Here is a 19,906-nt window from a genome sequence, read left to right as displayed (position 1 = left end):
TTACCTTTGCATCCAAAGCTCAGTTAACACCCCCCCCCCCACTACCCCTTTAAAGCTCCACTATATTCCACGTGTCCTATCTCCTATCTTGCTATCTTTGTAGCTGAACCACAGACCCGCTCTAATACTTCCCTGCACACTGGTGTCTCCGCCTCTCTGCTACGAGAGCATCTAGAAGAACGTCAGCACCCTGGCACCAGATGGTGAGCCCAGAGAGTGCATGCAGCGTACTGAAGGATGCTTCTCGCCAGCCTATTCCTGTGCTGCGCAGAGCCGCTCATTTAGGCTAGGTTCACATTGCTGCGATGCGGGAACGCCGCGAATCCGCTGCGTTTTCCCGCATCGCATACCTCCCGCCGGCAGTTCACACTGCCCTATGCGGACGGCTGGGGGTGTCAATGTTATGTTAATGACACCCCCAGATCCGTCGGCATATCGCAGTGCGATCTGCCGACTCGCACAGGAATCGGATCGCATGGTGTGAACCCCCATGCGATCCGATTCCGTTGCGGACCCAAAAAAGGGTCCCGTGCGAGTTTGCTGCGGGACCGCTGCGAGTTCAGCCATACTATCTGTATGGCTGAACTCGCAGCGCTACGGAGATCGGATGTGATTTGCTGTGCGAATCACATCCGGTTCTCCCCCCGCAGCGGTGTGAACCCAGCCTTAAGAAGATCTGTGTGAGGCTTCGGGGAGGCGATCTGTCACTTGTAAACACAGGAGCCCAGCTTCTCTGTTTACAAGTGACAGCAGGGAACGGAGGACCAGAACATTCTGTATGTATAGAGCACTTGCTGCATACAAGGAGTGGATTTAGCAATGACCTTGTATTAAACCAGACTTCACTTAATGGTGGTCAAAACGGTGACTAATCGTGACTTGTATGTCCAGTGCATGCTGCTGTTTACATAGAGTATGCCTGTTAGTGTAGTGTTTCTAAAGGTTTGCTTGAAAATGTCTACTGGGATTTAGCTGTCAAAGGTTACTTTTATTTGACAAGTTATGTGGGTGATCTGTACAGCTTTAGACTGTTTACAGTGGTTGAAAGGCTGAAGATTTTTTTATCTTCATTTTACGCATGAAGGTAAAACAACTTTGTGTGCAGCTCAGCCGAATCCCTGCCCCCCTCCCCCCAATACTTAAGCCCGTTCTCGTACCAGCGATGTGCACAAGACCCAAGGCTTTCTTGGGGTTATCCCTCCTGATTAGCTGAGATGCGGGAACCATTGGCCTGTGAGACAGGGGGCGTGGCTGAGCCACACTTTCTGTGCACACTTTCGGGAGCAAGCATGCACAAGCAAATCCAAAGCAAGCGGCTTGCTATGGGGGGTCAAGGGGACCCCAAGTAAAGGAGGATCAGGGCTGCTCTGTGCAAAACCACTGCACAGAGCGGGTAAGTATAGGTCTGTTTTTTTTCTTCTTTTATTTATATATAAAAAGGTTTCCTTTGCAATCACTTTAATGCCAAAACAATTCAGTACCACTGACCACTGCGTGTTGTAAAACTGGAGAAGAATACTTGTTCTGAATCTGTGACTCTGAAATCACCAAAGCAGAAGCATGACAACCAGGCAACTAACATTTTCAGAGTAGAAGTAGAGACTAGACCAGCTCATGTTCCTAATGATTGGTTTGTGTTGGCTCTGATTCAGCAAGGGTTTGTCAGAGCTGTGCAGAGAGGACATTGCTGGTAGGGGACAGTCCCTTCTAATCTGGTGGTTTTTAAATAAATCTATAACTGTAAGTGCTCATGCACACGGACGTTTAAAAAAAACTGGCTGCAAAGCTAGCTCCGACGCCTGGAAAAATCGGCGTTAAAAACGTTTTGCATTGGCGTTTTTGCGCGTTTTTAGCGTTGGCGTTAAGTAGCGTTTTTAAAGAAACACATCTCTTGGCTATAGCACTCAGAAAACAAAGAAAATATGTTGCACGGTTTTGCGCGTTTTTTGCGCGTTTTCCCGCGATTCACGTTTTTACAGCTCTAGCTCCGCGCCACGGAACGCACTGGTCCTGGGTTTTTTTTACAGCTTAAAAACGCCTATGCCATTTGCAGCTCAAAAGAGCCTAGGTGGGCATGAAGCCATAGACTAACATGGACAGGCGTTTTTAAGCTGCAAAAAAACGCTCAAAAAAGCGGCTGTAAAAATGTCCGTGTGCATGAGGCCTAAGACAACAAATGTGTTTATTTTTTTATTTATTTATTTTTTTTGTTTAAATGCACCTGGAATGTGTTTAGTGGATTTAAGCAAAGTTGATACAGAACTATGGCTGCTGCAATCATAAAATTGTCTGAGACCAATTCAGGGTTCTTAGGCACTTTTATTTCTTCATGCAGTAAGCGATTTTGATTTAGACTTGGTTTGCTGCAGCTGCGTAAAGGCTGTTTTTCACAAAGAGGTCAGCTTATTGTGTTCATGCTGGAGTAACTATTTCAGCACATATCAGAAGTCTTGCTAATGGGCATTATGATCTGTGAGGTCTGTTTATTAAGACCCAAAGGCAAGGCCACACTTGTGATGAGACGGTTACAAAATATTACAACAGAGCTCTGATTGAAAACATAAATTGGCTACTGTTTAAAAAAAAATAAAAAAATAGTCACATTGGATACCGATGGTGAGGTGAATAGGTTATTGATGGGCGATTTTTGGTCAGGTCACTTTATGAATTCCTTAGTGTGAGCATTGGATAGTACATTATTGTTGGAAATGCATGATGGTCAGTTGGTCATGCGCATGGTGTCGGGGTACAAAAGAAGACAGTGATGAAGGACAATGTCTTGCTTTGTGTAGTAAAAGGTATGTGGCTTCTGTCTTGATGTGCAAGGGATTTGTGGTGAAGTGTGTGATATTGGGAATGCATATTTAGCCAGGGGTCACGCACATGGTTGAGCATTAGGAAACAGCAATGACCCTTCGAAAAATGAGTATTTATTAGGCCTGTAACTCCTTTCTTGATATTTTATTTTTTTAATCTAGCTATATCCAAAAGAAAAAAATAGCAGAGGCTAAGGGACTAGTCACCATTTTTGCCTGTGATCCCTCCTGAACCCGATCTTTTCCCTGTTTTTGACTTGTTCTCACTGTGTCTCTGTATGGGGAGGCTGTCTTTGTGGAGGCAAGGCTTTGCTTCCTACTGTTTGAGCCCTAAATATCACACTGCAGATTAGGGATGAGCTCAAGCGTGTTCGCTAGCTCCACGTACAGAGCCCGCCAGGAAGTGGGCGCAGCGATGCGCTAATCGCAGGCAGTGAGACATTGCCCCGATGCGCAGCTGCAGAGATTGGGCAATGTCTCACTGCCTGTGATTAGCGCAGCGCTGACTTCCTGGTGGGCTCTGCACGTGGAGCATGCGAACACGCTGGAGATCATCCTTACTGCAGATGTACAGCTTTTATGCCACGTACACACGACCAGACTTTCCAGCAGACTAGGTCCGACAGGATCAGTCCGTTGGACAATCCGCTCGTGTGTGGGCTAGTCTGATCGTTTTTAAGGAAAAAATCCTGATGGATCTAGAAATAGAACATGTTTCAAATCTATCCGATGGACTCAATTCCGACGGACTAAAAATCAGAAAAAAACGTTCGTCTGTGTGCTAGTCCGACGGACCAAATACGACGCAAGGGCTGCTATTGGCTACTGGCTATTGAACTTCCTTGTTTAGTCCCGTTTACGTCATCATGTTCAAAACTAACGGACTTAGTCTGTTCGTGTGTGGCCAAGTTCGTTCGGAAAGTCTGTCGGAACTCCGCTGAAATTCTGTCGGGAAGACAGTCGGGTCCGACTGCTGCTGAAAAGTCCAGTTGTGTGTACGTGGCATTAGGCTGTAGGTACAGAGGTGCCTAGACACACTTTCAAATCGGGTTGAAATAGACGCATTTTTATATTTTTGGGTACTGCTTACACCGGACAGACACAGTTCGAACCATTAATGGGCAGGCTGAATGTACTCAATTTTATTGATCAACTTTGTACAATCAGCCTGTAGATGATAATGATTCTTGCAAGCAGCTGCTTTAGGTGCTTGCAATAATCATTCTTCTACCGGCGGGAATGGCTGCACCCGCCTCCCGACTGGGAGAAGACAATTGTTGATTCCCGTGCTAGCACTATCTGTGTTGATGAGGTAATTGTGTGAATTTCTTTCCTGCAACCAAGCAATTTGCACAGTGTATGGCCGGCCTTAGGCACAATTTGACAATTATGAAAAATCCTTCAACACATCACAAATCTTCACTTTTTAAGTTTTTAGGGCCAAGTAAAACTTGAACACTTTGAGAATGGACACCAAAAGTCTTTCAGGCTTTAGTTGAAATTACCAGATTCATGTCTAATTGTTGCTTGATGATTTTCACTATTACAAAAATGCATTTTTCTTTCTTTACAAATTTTTAGCTTCCCGTTTTGTGTTTTTCGTGCTCAATCAGTGAAAAATGATGTGTTTTCTGTGTAGAGGGAAAAGCTGTAACAGTTTGCTTGACTGTAACCACAGAAACGCATAGATCAGGAGTGCCCAACCTTTTGAAGAGTGAGGGCCACCTATGCCCCTTGGTAACCGGTCACGGGCCACAATGAGTGGAGCGGGTGCATGGCAGCCCACTCTACTTTATAGAGCCCTCTACGTTTTTTCTTTTTGCGGATCGGATTGGAGGTAGGCGTTTTGTAAGCGGACACAAGTCCATTTACATCTTCTACTTTTTAGAGGTGAATGGATGGTCCAATTTGGTATGACTGACTGTGTGAAAGGGGCCTATGGCGCAATGCAGGTAACCCCCAGGTGCGCTGCTCTGCACCTGTGGATCAGTTTGAAAGCAGCCCAGTAACCACTGCAGAGCAGATATGCCCATATATACACTGATTTTAGTGAAAAACTTACTATCAATAACAGTATTCTATTCCATCACAGAGCAGGAGGTCCTGGGCCACATCATGGGGCTCCGTGGGCCACTAGTTGGGCACCTCTGGCATAGATGGTGCCTGTATATTGAATACAATGATACAGACCACCTTTCTGTTTGTGTTTGGCTTATTTCCAAAAGCAGGTAAAATGTCCCTAAAAGTAGAACTCTGGGGGGGAAGACATTATTGGCACAGTAGTACATATACTCTTCTAGTAAAGCCACTGCTCTTTTCATCTGTTCCATCGCCTCAGTCAGCTATATGATCCATTAATACTAAACTTCTGTGGTGTTGTGAAACAGGTTAACTAACATGCATGTCAGATCTGCCATATGCTCATTGTCAGTATCCTGACATGGGACATGCTTTAACCGCTTGTCGCCTACTGAGGGAATGGTGAGCCCTGCTCTTTCAAGTTCCCCAGTGGCATGTACAAGGGCTGCTTCTTTAGAAAATCCTTAATTGTGAGCATGTTACAAAGGCTGTTTAGCAATATAGTCTGCTTAGCCATCATAGGACATAACATAGAACGTACTCTGCTCTCCTTCCCTCAGAAACTGCTGTTCCATCTAGGAATGTGGGTGAAAGCCATTATTGAAGTGGTAAAAAGACAAGTTTTTGATATTTTCCAACATAATAATGCAGTTAACATCACAATAAATTTGTTGAAAAAGTGTAATGCATTATAAAGCAGTTTTGCTTGTTCTGTAGCTGACCACTGTGTGAGTTTTAAGTATGAACTTCATAGATCATACCTAGGTTAGATATACATTCTTTTCTTCGTCCATTAAGAGACTCAGGAAGTCTTTATCTTTTGGGTTTTGCTGCTGCTTTATAGGAGGATTGGACACTAATGGGAAAACTGTAGGCCAGCCCAGGATAACACCACCTACTACCAGCATGCCTCTGTTTTTTGCTAGTCTACCTAGTAGAGTGAATTTATTTCATATTTGCTGCTGTGAAGAATATTATTTTGTTCAAAATTTTATTTTTTATTTTTCCCTTACCACTGCTGAAAGTTTCTAGGTTTCCCATCCAATCCACAGCTTTCCAAAGTGGTCATCCTCAGCCTGGCTTTGGCGAGTACCACATCTGGACCCAGTTGGATTGGACATTGCAGGGGTAGTTTGGAAGTGATCTTTTGGGGTTGAGTTTTGTGTAGGGCACTTTCCAGACTCTTTGCATGTAATCATTAGCTGTGGAATGCTTTTCAGATCCAGAGCTGCCTCAGCACTGTGCTATATGCCCCCCATTGTGGGTGAAGCCTGGACTTGATATACAGTTAAAAATTATTAACAGGTAAGACAAGGTTACCATGTATCGCTGACCATTGCTGTGTAAATATGGGGTTATGTTTGGAATTTACTTCACAGTGCAAACTTTTCAAAATTTGTTCTGAAATTGAACCACTCAGAGCTCAGTCTCAGGTGGTTGACCTCGTTTTAAATCACACCAACTGGTAAGTTTCATGCCACTTCCTCTTATAGCCTTTATAAGGTATTTACTTGGTTCCACCATTTAACTACAAGCATTTACTGCAGGACAATCTGTCTGCTGCCCCTTTCCAGACATGCTCACCCTAGCCTCCCATTGTACCCTGTGAGTAGCCCATAGGGGGAATACCCTAACTTATAAGTATGAAGGAGACGAGGCAAAAGGAAGCCAATTCTAAACAAACTAAACATTTTGCTCTGCTGCAAGTCTGAACAGCACTTAAAAGTAATATGCATCACTTCCACCAGTGCAGGACTTGATTTTAATACCAGCCACAGTGTCCAATTCTAGCTCTATTTCTGGCACACAACAAGCAGCCCACTTGACAGAATTGTCTTCATCCATGTCAGAATTCCTTGGAAAAATTACAGATTTAATTCGGCCATCTTTGTGCAGGGCTGAGACATACCCCACCCTTTCTGCTTTGAATTCTCAATCGGAGTTGGACCCTGATATACCTGCCTTGGAGGATGCTTAATCAGAAGGCAAAGATGATGTTGAAGTTTTGGAGGAAGCTGCAGAAGATTTCTTTCCCCACATTGTCACTCTCTTGAAAGGGGGGAGCGTCTTGCAACATTATGGTTGCCTCTGCCTGTTAAAGCCTTGACATTGTATAAGTTTACTCTATTTGCATTTTGCCAAGCCCCTTTTTGCACAAAGGGACCTACAAAAGTTACTCCTGAAAGGATTTTTACACTTCCAAAAAATGTTTATGTATGCTACAAGGTGGGAAAAGTTTGTGGCTCTTGTGGTATACCCCGGCCATTTCTGTCTAAGGCAAACATCTCACTGTGTTTATTGAAGATGTCTTTTAAAGATTCTGCTGACACAGTATCGCCAGTATAACGGTGCCAGGGATATCAGCTCTTAGTATTTACAAATAAAAACATTATTAAGATACTGGATTAAAGACTAATGTAGCAAACTAAACTGGTAAAATGTGTATATATATAATCTTAGATGATATTTAAAACTGTTAAGATGATACCATAGAATATAACAAAACAAACTGATGTGAAATCAATAAATTGGAAATTGCACGAGAACCCTGTATAACCGGTGATGTATATAAAAGAATATATTAGATGTGTATATGTAAATAAGGGGCTGTACTGATCACCCATAAAGATTAAGAGGAACTGGAAATACTAAAAATGTGGTGAGAATATATCTAAACATGAAAAATATAAAAAAACACAAAAATAATAAAAAAATGAAAATAAAATTGATGAAAAGGGGCCTTTTCTAGGAGGTTGCCAGTTTCTGCGAACACTGATAACAAACCTAGAAAGGGCCAATTTTTCATCACTCAATTCAATACTAAACATTGGGCCATTTAAAGATCTTTGAACAAATATTGGGGTATCCTACTTAATGATCCCAAACTACATGACCACAATCCCTTCCAAAACGAATGTGGTGTTCAAGAAGGCAAGAAATCTCAGAAATTACATTGCTCCAAGTAAAAATCGAAGGTAATCATAACATCGAGGCTCAGATTACCATTTCAACGATTTTATCTCTCCTTGGTATGTACCACTAATGTAAAAATCCTTACCTTACATGTGCCCATGTCACACATGGCCAAAAAACATTAAATGATCTAAGAGGTAATTCGTATGTCATTCAGGAATTTCTCACCTGCTCCTCCAGTTATGTCGTCTACCTTGTCATTTGCCCCTGCATGAAGTGTTCTGTAGGGCGTACTATCTGGACTCTTCCAGCCAGATTTGGAAAACATAGGGGGAACCTCAACGATGACCCTCCTAGATTCAATATAGCACGTCACTTTGAAATTTATTGCAATAAAGATCCCTCATTACCCAGGTTACATCTATCCAATCAATTCCAGGTACTTTGCCGGAGGGAGAAAGGTTTAGAAAATGTTGTGCTCAGGAGACATATTGGATATATAAAGCTAATAGCCTAACGCCTGAAGGCTTGAACAAAGAATTGGAGGTGAACACGATCATATAGGTTTATCAGACAGCCCCAAAATCCCCCACCCCACCCAATCTTTTCCTATTCACACTTTTTTTTTTTTTCAAAATTTATTTTTTTATTCATTTTTGTTTTATTTTTGTGTTAATTTATATATTTTTTTTATTTTTTCACGTTAAATATATTCTCTGCACATTTTTTGCATTTCCAGTTCCTCTGGATCATTACAGCCCCTCATTTACATATTATACATGTCATACACATGCAATATAGTCTTTTATATACATCACCGGTTATACAGGGTTCTCCTGTAATTTCCAATTTATTGATTTCATATTTTTTCACAAAGCGCTGCGTGACTCGCGCATGCGCAGTAGGAAATGGCCAGTGAAGCCGCAAGGCTCCACTGCCTGTTTCCCTTAGATAGAATAGCGGCGCCGGGACCCGAGAGCTGAGAGGCAGCTGGGGACGGCTGACATCGCAGGCACCCTGGAAAGGTAAGTGCGCTTAATAAGTCAGCAGCTACAGCTGGCCCTCCCCTTTAACCATCTTTACAACTTTAAATATTCTCTATTTAAGATTATATATATATATATATATATATATATATATATATGACTCGCACAGTTATTTTTGTTATCTTTCACTTGGTTTTACTTTTTTGTATTTTGTTACATTTTACAATTTAGTTTGCTACATTAGTCTTTAATCTAGTATCTTAATGTTTTTTATTTGTAAATACTAAGAGCTGACATCCCTGGCACCGCCATACTGGCGATTGCTCAAAGACATGTATCTCACTAATCTGAGGATAATAAGCGGCTCTATAAATTCCGTGAGTTATTTTTAAGCATCACGCTGATGAATGCGTAGTTGAGCTTCCAAAATGTGTCCCGATTGGCTCACAAATCGGTTGGACTAACAGCTCCGCTCACTACTCCAACTGAACAACACTGTCTTTGGACGGACATCCGATTTCTGGATGTAGATAGCATCACGGCCACACGGGGCAGCTTGACACAGGTCTCCCTGCACGGACTCCAGGCTCATCTTGTGCCCCACCACAGCCAAATTTCTTCTCAACCAGGTTCTACCACACAGCTTCCAGCTCATTACAATCTACTGCGGACTGTCATCCTCTCTCCCCCTCACCCACTTGTGAGTTCCATTTGTTTTATATATTTTACTTGGTGCTACGCTATTCTGGGTTTTGTGCTTTCTTCCCATCCTATTTTACGATTATGGATTTGCAGCCTTGCCAGCACCACAATGTCGGCCATTTTCTACCAATTTTACTATAGCTACGGGGATAAGCACCTTTCCGTACTTTTTTTTTTTTTTATTGCACAGTGTCGGCGCTGTAGTGTTTTTTTTTGGTCATGTCTCAATGAAGGGGTACCCTCCTAGGATTATATCTGTTGTATTTTGCATCTCTCTGGGTCAAATCTGCTCTCCAGCCTTCCCTGGGTACGAGGAGGCTGGCTGCTCTAAGAGAAACAAACTAAGATTCTGTTTTGGAAAAATTTACTACCCAGCGATTTTCTGCGGTCCACATCCCAGGAGTGGACAACTGGCAGGCACTTTTTCTCAGCTGCTAATGTTTTGACCAAGGGGAATGCTTTCTTTATTCAGATGTGTGATCAATCAAATTCACAAATACCAAAAATGGTGAACTCTAGATGAAGAAATCCTAACCCCCAGATACAACAAGCTACCTCTTCAGTCTCAGTTCAAGCTAATTTGTGGCTTCCTTCTGCCTTTGCCTCAGCTGCTCCATAAACTAGAGTGAGAGAGGAAACTGGTAATTCTACTGGAACTAAACTGGCCCAGTAGAACCTATTACACAGACATACGCTGACTTCTTGCAGTTAATCCATGCCTCTTCCCAACAGACTATACCTACTATCCCAAGACCTTCAATTCAACTGCTCCATTCTCTGGCTTTAACAGCATGGCTCTTGAAACCCTGGTTTTAATAAATAGAAGGGGTGTCTGTTTCTGTGATTCCTGCCTTGCTTGAAAGCAAGAAAAACAATTTCCAGAAAGATGTCTTATACCTGGAAACTTTTTTTTTTTGTATAATCTTTATTTAATTTGTAAAGAGACATATAACAGAGTAAGTCCAACATTTTTGCATAGGATGAAATTGACCCAACAAGGTCTTGCATGCGTTAACAGTGCGTGCCAGTAATGGCTGAACAAGATGGACAGAGAAACATTAACAACAACCGATGTTTATGGGTATTGTGTGAGAATACCTGGAGGCCTTCTCCGATTTGGAAGGTTAAGGAAAGCGTCCTGGTGTTGGTAATATGAAATCTGTGGAGGTGTAAAGGGTAGGCGGGGTATGTCAGCCTTCACGTACGACAACCCTTCCCCCGGCGATGAGCCAAAGTGAGCTGTCCATAACAGCATAGTGAAAATATGGTCCCATGACCTGAAGCCGGGGCGGGGCGCCATTAGCCTTCATCAAACCACCCTCTACCCCCTGTGTACACCACAGGCACCAAAAAGCTACCGTACATACAGACAAGACTCTCAGTGCCCTTGGTAAGTCAGGGGCCTGTCTTGGAAGCGTAAAGGCCCTATGTAATTGTCCCCCAGCAGAATATCGTTTAGACGTTTAACCTGCATCAATATAGTTAAAGAAGCGTATAACTTTTGAGGTGTACAGAAAGGATAGAGAAGGGAAAAGAGGGGAGGGAGCGATCTGAGCATATCTGCATTCTTGTAGGAAACCTTGTTCGTGGCCACACCGAGCACACCACCTCAGGATAAGGCCATCAGTTTAGATGAAATCAAATGGCTGCTGTCCGTCAGGGGTTTGGGTCCCTTTCTTCTAAGTTTTTGACTGTCTGCGGGTTTTAAGGGATGGTTCTGCCAGTTCCAGCAACGCTGTATCTAGGCTAGAGGGTGCGTATCTAGAGTCTGACATATTCCGTCTAGGGTGCCCAGACACTGGCAAACTGGTCCTGGGAGCCCTGGCAGGTCGCTATCCAGTCCTCTGCCTCTCGGACTGCACTCACTCCGCTGATCCACTCCTCCCTGGTAGGAACTCTAGGCTGTTTCCAATAAATTGGAAATAAGAGTCTTGCTGCATTCAGCAGGTGGGGCAGCACTTTTTTTATTTTTATATTGGCTGAGTGAGGTTGCAGGGATGTGCAGGAGGAAGTACACCGGAGAGGAGGAGACCTCTATCCCTGTTATGTTTATTTGGTCTTTAACGTATGTCCAGAAAGGTATAATTTGGGGGCATTCCCACCATATGTGAATTAATGTACCTCTGTCCACAACCGCGCCAGCATAGTTCTGACTCAGGATATATAAGGGCCATGTCCGCCGGTACGTGCTACCAGCGGGACATTATCTTAGTTTGTTTTCTGGGTTTTGGAGTCTGAGGATGAGTGGGTAAAACGGTATAAGTGAGTTAGTTGTGTCTGTAAGCTCTTGCCCTAGGTCTCTTTCCCACCTCCTGATATAAATAGGTTTAGTTAGAGTGACTGAGCTTAGCAGTCGGTACAACTCCAATACCAGGTGGGGGATAGGGTTGTCATTTACGAAGAGGCGCTCAAACGGGGCGAGAGAAGAACGCTCTCTGAGCTGCCGGTTTTCTCGAAGTGGTGTAATTGTCTGTATCTCCAGAAATTAATTGAATTAACCCTGATGTCTAGCTTGTAGGGCATCAAAGTTTAGGAGCTTACCATCTCCCATGAGTTTGCCGCAGCTGGTGTTTCCATTGTCCACCTAGGACCCAAAAAAGGCCATCTGCTCACCTGGGGGTAACCACAGGAACCCACCCAATGGAGCCAGCGGGGACATGGCGGGACTATTTTTAACAGTCCGTTTCCAGACTTAGAGCACCTGAGCTGTCGGTGGGGAGGTCGTCACTGATAGCCCCCTATGCTCCTGAGGCAACCATGGTGCATAGGACAAATTCCTACCCACCAGAGACTTCTCTAGGGACAACCAGAGTTTTGTGTGGGTATGGAAACGCCAGTTAAGTATCTTTTGGAGGGCTATGGCTTGGTAATATCGTCTTACGTCAGGGATGCCCAGGCCACCCTTGTGTTTTGGGCACCTTAGTATTGTTAGAGCTATTCTGGGTTTGCGTGCGTTCTACACAAACCCAGACCGCATACTAGACAGGTGGTCAAAGAAAAGTCTTGGCAGGGGAATCCTTAGCATTTGTAAGTAGAAGAGAATTTGTGGTAGTATGTTAATTTTTATGATGATCACCCACCCCAGCCATGTGAAGGCAGTATGTGTCCATTGTCACAAATATTTTTGGACCGCAGTAAGCAATGGGGGATAGGTAGCTGAGTACAAGGTGTCGCATCGATCTGTAAGTTGCACACCCAAGTATCTCAGGGACAATGTGGCCCAGGTGAAGGGCAGGGCAGCCTTAAGACTCGTGGTTAATGAGGGGGTTAGATGTATTGGGAGTATTTCCAATTTTATGAAATTTATCTTAAAGTTGGAAATTGATCCAAAGTGTTTAAGTTCCATAATCCGTTTAGGCGGTGAGATCAGGGTGTCCGAAAGGTGGAATAGGACGTTGTCGGAGTACGCCGAGAGCTTATGTTCCATGTTGCCAATCTGTATTCCCTTAATATCTTTACTATCCCGCACGGTACGGAGCAATGGCGCCAGCACTAGGGCGAATAAAAGGGGTGAAAGGGGACACCCCTGCTTCATGTCATTCCTGATGGGGAATCTAGTTGATAGGGTTCCGTTCACTTTAACCTGCGCGCAGGGAGTGGAGTACAAGGACATAATTGATGTCGTCATTCTCGGCCCTAGCCCCAGTGAACTGAGTACAGCTTTCAAATAAGACCAGTCAACACGGTCGAAAGCTTTTTCTGCATCCATCGATAATATTATATAGGGTTTTGGGTCTGGGTGGGTGTGGGCCCAATGAATAAGATGGATCGCTCTAAGAGAGTTATCACTAGCCTCTCTGCCTTTTATGAGCCCTGTTTGGTCGGGGTGGATAATCCCAAGTATGAGGTGTTTGAGTCTATTGACCAAAATTTTTGCTAAGATTTTTATGTCCAAATTGAGAGAAATGGGGCGGTAGTTTTTGGGGACAGTGGGGTCCGTGTCCTCTTTCAGGATCACGGTGATGTGCCTCTGGGGGATATCTTTACCCCCTGCTATGGAGTTTAAATATTTACACATAGGTGCCACTAATTGAGCCCTAAGCTCAAGTGGAGTGATTAGTAGCTCCAGGGTGGAACATTGGTCCTCTGTGAGCAGTGGGACACCGGCTGAGGTCAGGTGATCCTGGACTGCTTGTCTGTTGTGGCGTGTGTTGGGAGGGAGCTCAGAGTCTAGATCTTACAGCTTAGAATACTAGTCACGGAACCCCAAGGCAATTTTGTGGAAATCTTATTTCTCCATTCAGTCCCAGAGATTACTCTGTGCCTCACATTATGACTCTCCTGCAAACAGGTTATGAACAGAGTCCATCTCCTGTTACCATGAAAAAGCAGGTATCGCCCTTTTTTTTTTTTCTTTTTTTTTTTAAAGGTTTAGCATTCCCGTATAAAAACTTTTAGTCAAGGTGTTTTTTGTGTTAGGCCCTTTCCAGTGCCTTATGCCTTCCTAGGACCTTAATTTCGTTCTCTCTGCCTTTCAGAAGCTACCATTCAAGCCCAACAGGGATATTTCCTTAGATTCTTGCCAGCAAAGTAGCCTTTCTGGTGACCATCAAGCTTGTCAGATTGGTCTCCTGAAGTGGTTGCCTTTCCTGTAAGGAGTTTTTTTTTGTACTTCACAATGACCTATTATGATCCAGACCATCCCTTCTTACAAAGAGAGTTTTTGTGTTCCATTGAGAACATTGTTCTGCCATCATTGTGCCCTGCTACTGCTTTTAAAATTAGAAGGTGCAAAAAATTTATTTTTTTCTAAAACAAATTTCTAACCACGTAAATTTCTTTAGGAAAAATACATTCATTCCAAAAATAGAATTTTAAAAGCAAACACAATTTTAGATGTACTTTTGAACGGCAGTCATTGAATGCTAAAGAATTTTTGTAGGCATGTTCGTACAAAAATCTACTGGTGTGTGACCAGACTAAGGCAAGGTTTATGCTTGAGCTTCTTCGTGCACATTTGTAGCACTTTTTAGCATTTGTACAGGCGTTTTTGGGGCAGTTTTAGATTTGTGCCTTCTTGTTTTAGCCATCGGAAAGCTAATTGCTAGGAAGAGAGGCAATATGCATGTTTCCAGGTGTTTTTCTGGTGCTTCCGATGACTTCCACAGTGACCAAAAACATGCAGCTCTGCCCCCCAAAAAATCATGTACGTTTCCAAGCATAGAGCAACAAGTTTCAAACGTCATGATCAGGTGGGATCCTGAAGAAGCCTGGAATGGGTTTGCAGTGTATTAGCTTATACAGCATAAGCTTTTCAAATATGGCACTAAAATTCAACCATTCAGCTTAGTCTTAAGCCTAGTACACATGAGCATATTGGATAAACGATCTTCTGTTTTTTTTGTTGCATGCTAATCTCATATCGAAAATTAAGAGGTTACTCACGAAATTTCTCATATGGCAGAATACAACTTTGGAAGTGATGTAATGTGTTGAATTGTAATGTATTCCCTTTTTTTCCGAGCATGCGTAGTCTGTCTTTTCCGATTTTTACTTTTTTTTTCAGACAAAAACTACTAATTATAAAATTTCTAGCCTGTGCCTTCAGTTTTTGTCGCCCGAACAGTCCTGGCTCCTCCCCTTCATGGTACTCCCACAGAAAGCCGCTTTGTTTGGGTCACTGTGTTTGATCGCTCGGTTCTCAGTGTAGAGTTGCTGGGGGAAAGATGCAGGATCAGATCGAGAAGTAGGAATCTCACAAAATAGGCAAATGTGAATCTTAAAAAAAATAAAAAATAAAAATAAATTCCTTTACTTACAAGCTCCCCATCAAAATGTTGAAGCTCAGAGCAATCAAAGCGGCTCTGCGCTGCTGGATCCCCTTTCTTCGGGAACACCCAAAGAAGGTGCTATCGGACAATACAACAGCTGTGACCTACATCAATCACCAAGGGGGCACCAGAAGTCAATGCAGCCTTAAAAGAAGCAAGCCAAATCATCTCATGAACAGAGAAACTCTGTTCAGCGATCTCTGCTGTCCACATCCCAGGAGTGTACAATTGGAAGGCAGATTACTTGCTACATCGCCTGGACCAAGATGAATGAGCACAATACCCTGACATGTTTGATCTGTCAGAAAAGGAGACCACCCTTGCTCTGTGACCCCTGTTTCAGCCTGCTTCTCAGTCACTGGCTTTTTAAGGGCATGGCTTTTGAAGCCCAGGTCCTGACGGACAGAGGTGTCCGAGTCTGTCGTACCTATTTTGCTACAAGCAAGAAAGGCATCTTCAAGAAAGATGCATTGCCATACCTGGAGATCCTTCTTTGCCTAGTGTGAAGACCATTCCAAAGATTACTCTATACCAGGGATATGCAATTAGCGGACCTCCAGCTGTTGCTAAACTACAAGTCCCATCATGCCTCTGCCTCTGGCTGTCATGCTTGTGGCTCTAAGAGTCTTGCAATGCTTAATGGGAATTGCAGTTCTGCAACAGCTGGAGGTCCGCTAATTGCATATCCCTGTTCTATACCATTCATTTTGGTCCTCCTGCAATCTTCTTTATTACAGGTACTTATAAAGCACTGTCAATTTATGCAGCGCTTTTCATATACATTGTACGTTCACATCAGTCTCTGCCCTCAAGCTTACAATCTAAGGTCCCCAACTCTCATTCATACAGGCATACTAGGACCAATTTAAACGAGAGCCAATTAATTTACTAGCATGTCTTGGAGTGTGGGAGAAAACCGGAGTACCTGGAGGAAACCCGTGCAGGCCCAAGGAGAACATGCCGTGGTTGGGATTTTGCCAAGAATTCAGTTTTAAGTACTTTAACCACTTGGGTACCGCGCTATTGCAAAATGACGGCAATAGCGCGGACCCACATTTTCGGGACTACGTCTATTGACGTAGTCCCGGTTACGAGCGGCCTGCGCGCCCCCTGAGGGGCGCGCGCGGCGCGCTCTGTGATCGGCGAGTCCGTGAGACTCGCCTGATCACCGATCCGTGTAAGGGGTCGATCCCGACCCCTTATCACGTGATCAGCTGTCAGCCAATGACAGCTGATCATGTGATAAAACGGAGCCGGTAATCGGCTAGTATTCCTCCTCGCGCTGACAGCGCGAGGAGAAAAAAAAAAAGCCGATCGCCGGCGGCCGTGTTCGGGACATCAGTCCCGATCACGGCCAGCAATTTAAACGGACACCTGCCCCCTGCCAGTGCCCACCTGCCACCCGCAGTGCCATCCTGAAATAAAGTGCCCCCCTGTCAGTGCCACCCAGCAGTGCCCACAGTGCCACCCAGCAGTGCCCACAGTGCCACCCAGCAGTGCCACCCAAAATCTGCCTCAAAGGTGCTGCACCCCAGTGCCGCCCATCAGTGCCCAGCAGTGCCGCCCATCAGTGCCCAGCAGTGCCGCCCATCAGTGCCCAGCAGTGCCACCTATCAGAGCCACCTATCAGTGCCACCTATCAGTGCCCATCAGTCCCATCTATCTGTGGTACCTATCAGTGCCCATCCGTGCCACCCATCCATGCCACTTATCCGTGCCACCCATCCGTGCCATCTTATCTGTGCCCATCTTTGCCCATCAGTGCCGCCTTATCTGTGCCCATCGGTGCCGCCTTATCTGTGCCTATTAGTGCCGCCTTATCTGTGCCTATCAGTGCCCACCAATGCAGCCCATCAGTGCCCACCAATGCAGCCCATCAGTGCCCACCAATGCAGCCCATCAGTGCCCACCAATGCAGCCCATCAGTGCCCACCAATGCAGCCTATCAGTGCCGCCTAATCAGCGCACTTCAATGAAGGAGAAAAATGACCCGTTTGCAAAATTTTATAACAAACTATTAAAACATGATTTTTTTTTTTTTTTTTTTGCATCTTTTTTTGTTTGTTTAGCAAAAAATAAAACTCCGAGCTGCAACTAAATACCACCAAAAGAAAGCTCTATTTGTGGGAAAAAAATGATAAAAATTTCATTTGGGTACAGTGTTGTATGACCGCGCAACTGTCATTCAAAGTGCATCAGCGCTGAAAGCTGAAAATTGGTCTGGGACTGAGGGGGGTTTAAGTGCCCAGTAAGCAAGTGGTTAAAAGGACAGGTTTTTCTTTGTTCTTCTGCATTGTTTGATACAAAAGTAATGAACTCATGGGGTTGGGTAGAGTTATATAGGACTCCCAGGGGGCATGTCCGTCAAAGCTTGTCATAGCCCAATCATCTGAACATACCAGCCTTATTACCCACTGTCTGATGATCAAACCTCTGTACTGTACTCATGGTATGGAATTTACAGGTAGTGTTTTTTTTTTTTGTTTGTTTTTTGTTTTTTTTGGTCTTGGCCTTCATGTTGCGTTGCCACAATTTTACACTGTGGAGGTTATTAGAATGCTGACTTTGATGGTTTGGTGTCTTTTAAAGCAGAGTTCCAACAAAATCAAAAAAATTAAAACTCTATTAAAAAGTCAGCAGCTGCAGTATTTGTAGCAATCGGACGCTCACTTGTCCCACAGCGATGTGGGGAAGGAAGCGCTGATATTGTTGAACGAATGCGGCACCGGCATTGTCACAGCCGGGCATGCACCAGCCACGCTGTGATTGGCCGGGCAATCATCTAGGACCTGTGATGTGTCCCAGATGATTGCCGAGAGGGAGGAAGAAGAGGTGGACTTCCGGTGCCTCGGGAGGAAGTGGGAGCTGAAACCCTCTAAAAAGACGGTTTCTGCTCCCCCCTCAAAAAAGACATGCCAAATGTGGCATGTCAGGGGGTCACCTTAAAGCAGAAGTTCCAATTTTGGGTGTCAGTATTTGTAATGATTACAGCTTTGATTGCCATTCAATTTTTTTTGCTGCCATACACACTGCTGGAATTCTAGTTATGTATAAGCACCTTGACAGGCAAAGATTTTCCTTGTTTGGCTCAGAGTCTAAAGATGATTAACTTAAGCTTTTGCACTACAGTTATAAATGGGATGCTGGGGTTTGGTTATTTTTTTTTAGGGGGTGATATTTATTCCTTTTAACAACAATGGTTATATTTCTTAGTTCTTAAGGCACTTTCTAAGGCCTTATGCAGGTGCATCTAATTGGGCATAAAATATTCTTAACCACTTTAGCCCCAGAAGAATTGACCCCCCTTCCTGACCAGAGCACTTTTTGCAATTCGGCATTGCGTTGCTTTAACTGACAATTGCGCGGCTGTGCGACATGGCTCCCAAACAAAATTAATGTCCTTTTTTTTTTCCCCCCACAAATAAAGCTTACTTTTGGTGGTATTTGATCACACCTGCGTTTTTTTTTATTTTTGCGTTATAAACAAAAAAAGCGACAATTAAGGTTTTTTTTTTAAACTTTTTGCTATAATATCCCCCAAAAATATATAAAACACATTTTCCACAGTTTAGGCCGATACTTATTATTCTACATATTTTTGGTAAAAAAATCGCAATAAGCGATTGGTTTGCGCAAGTTATAGCGTTTACAAAATAGGGGATAGTTTTATGGCATTTTTATTAATAATTTTTTTTTTTTACTGGCGGCGATCAGCGATTTTTTTTTTTTTTTTTTATCGTGACTGACATTATGGTGGATGCATCGGACATTTTTGACACATTTTTGGGACCATTCGCATTAATACAGCGATCAGCAGTATACAATTGCACTGATTCCTGTGTAATTGACACTGGCATTGAAGGGGTTAACCACTAGGTGGCAGTGTAGGGGTCAAGTGTGTCCTAGGGGTGTGTTGCTAACTGTGGGGAGTGTGGCTGTGTTTTACACATCACTGCTCTCTTCAATCACAGGGAGTAGAGATCAGTGATACTGTTGCTAGGCAGAATGGGGAGATGCTTGTTTACTTTAGCATCTTCCCGTTCTTCCTCTCTGTGAGGCGATTGCGGGTATCCCCGTGGTGATCGAGTCCATGGGACTTGAGACCCGACTCGCAGAGCTACCTGCTGGCGCGCGCCCCCCCCCCCCCCCGCCTCTTAAAGGGCAATGTACAGGTACGTGATTCTGCCTGTTCGTGCCCTACTGCCGACATATCGGCTGGAGGTGGTCGGGAAGCTGTTCATTTTATAAAAACACGTAAGGGCTGCCCACACTAGATGTAGTTGAATGTGTTTTAATCTGCATCAAAAAAGCATAGCACAGTGTTTTCCATCTATTTAATTGGTCCTAGTTCACACCAGTGCATAAAGTGCATTCTGGTGCAATCAGCAAAATTAGAACATGCTACATTTTTTTCCCCCCTAATTGAACGTGACAGAGCACTTTAAAAACGCACCAGAATGCACATGTCCTGAATTGAGATGAAGGAAGGAAAAAACGGAAAACGCTTCAAACATAAATTATGGTGTAAACCGTCCCTGAATACAGATGCTTCTCTTCATTAGTGTTTATCCATGTATACAGTGTATTTTCCTGAACTCAACACTTTGTGAATTAATGACATGGCTGTAGATGGAACCCC

The 19,906-nt window shown here is 43.8% G+C and overlaps 1 protein-coding gene across 8 annotated transcripts in view; it reads left to right on the top strand.

Annotated features, from left to right (window-relative positions):
• Positions 1 to 19,906, top strand: part of GIGYF2 (GRB10 interacting GYF protein 2) — a 268,385-nt gene that overhangs the window by 135,921 nt on the left and 112,558 nt on the right. The gene's annotated exons all lie outside the window — the stretch shown is intronic.

This window comes from Lithobates pipiens, unplaced genomic scaffold (assembly GCF_037356315.1).
Source record: "Lithobates pipiens isolate NorthernLeopardFrog02 unplaced genomic scaffold, aLitPip1_a1.2 Scaffold_18, whole genome shotgun sequence".
Lineage (NCBI taxonomy): Eukaryota > Metazoa > Chordata > Amphibia > Anura > Ranidae > Lithobates > Lithobates pipiens.
This window is presented reverse-complemented; position numbering and strand designations above follow the sequence as displayed.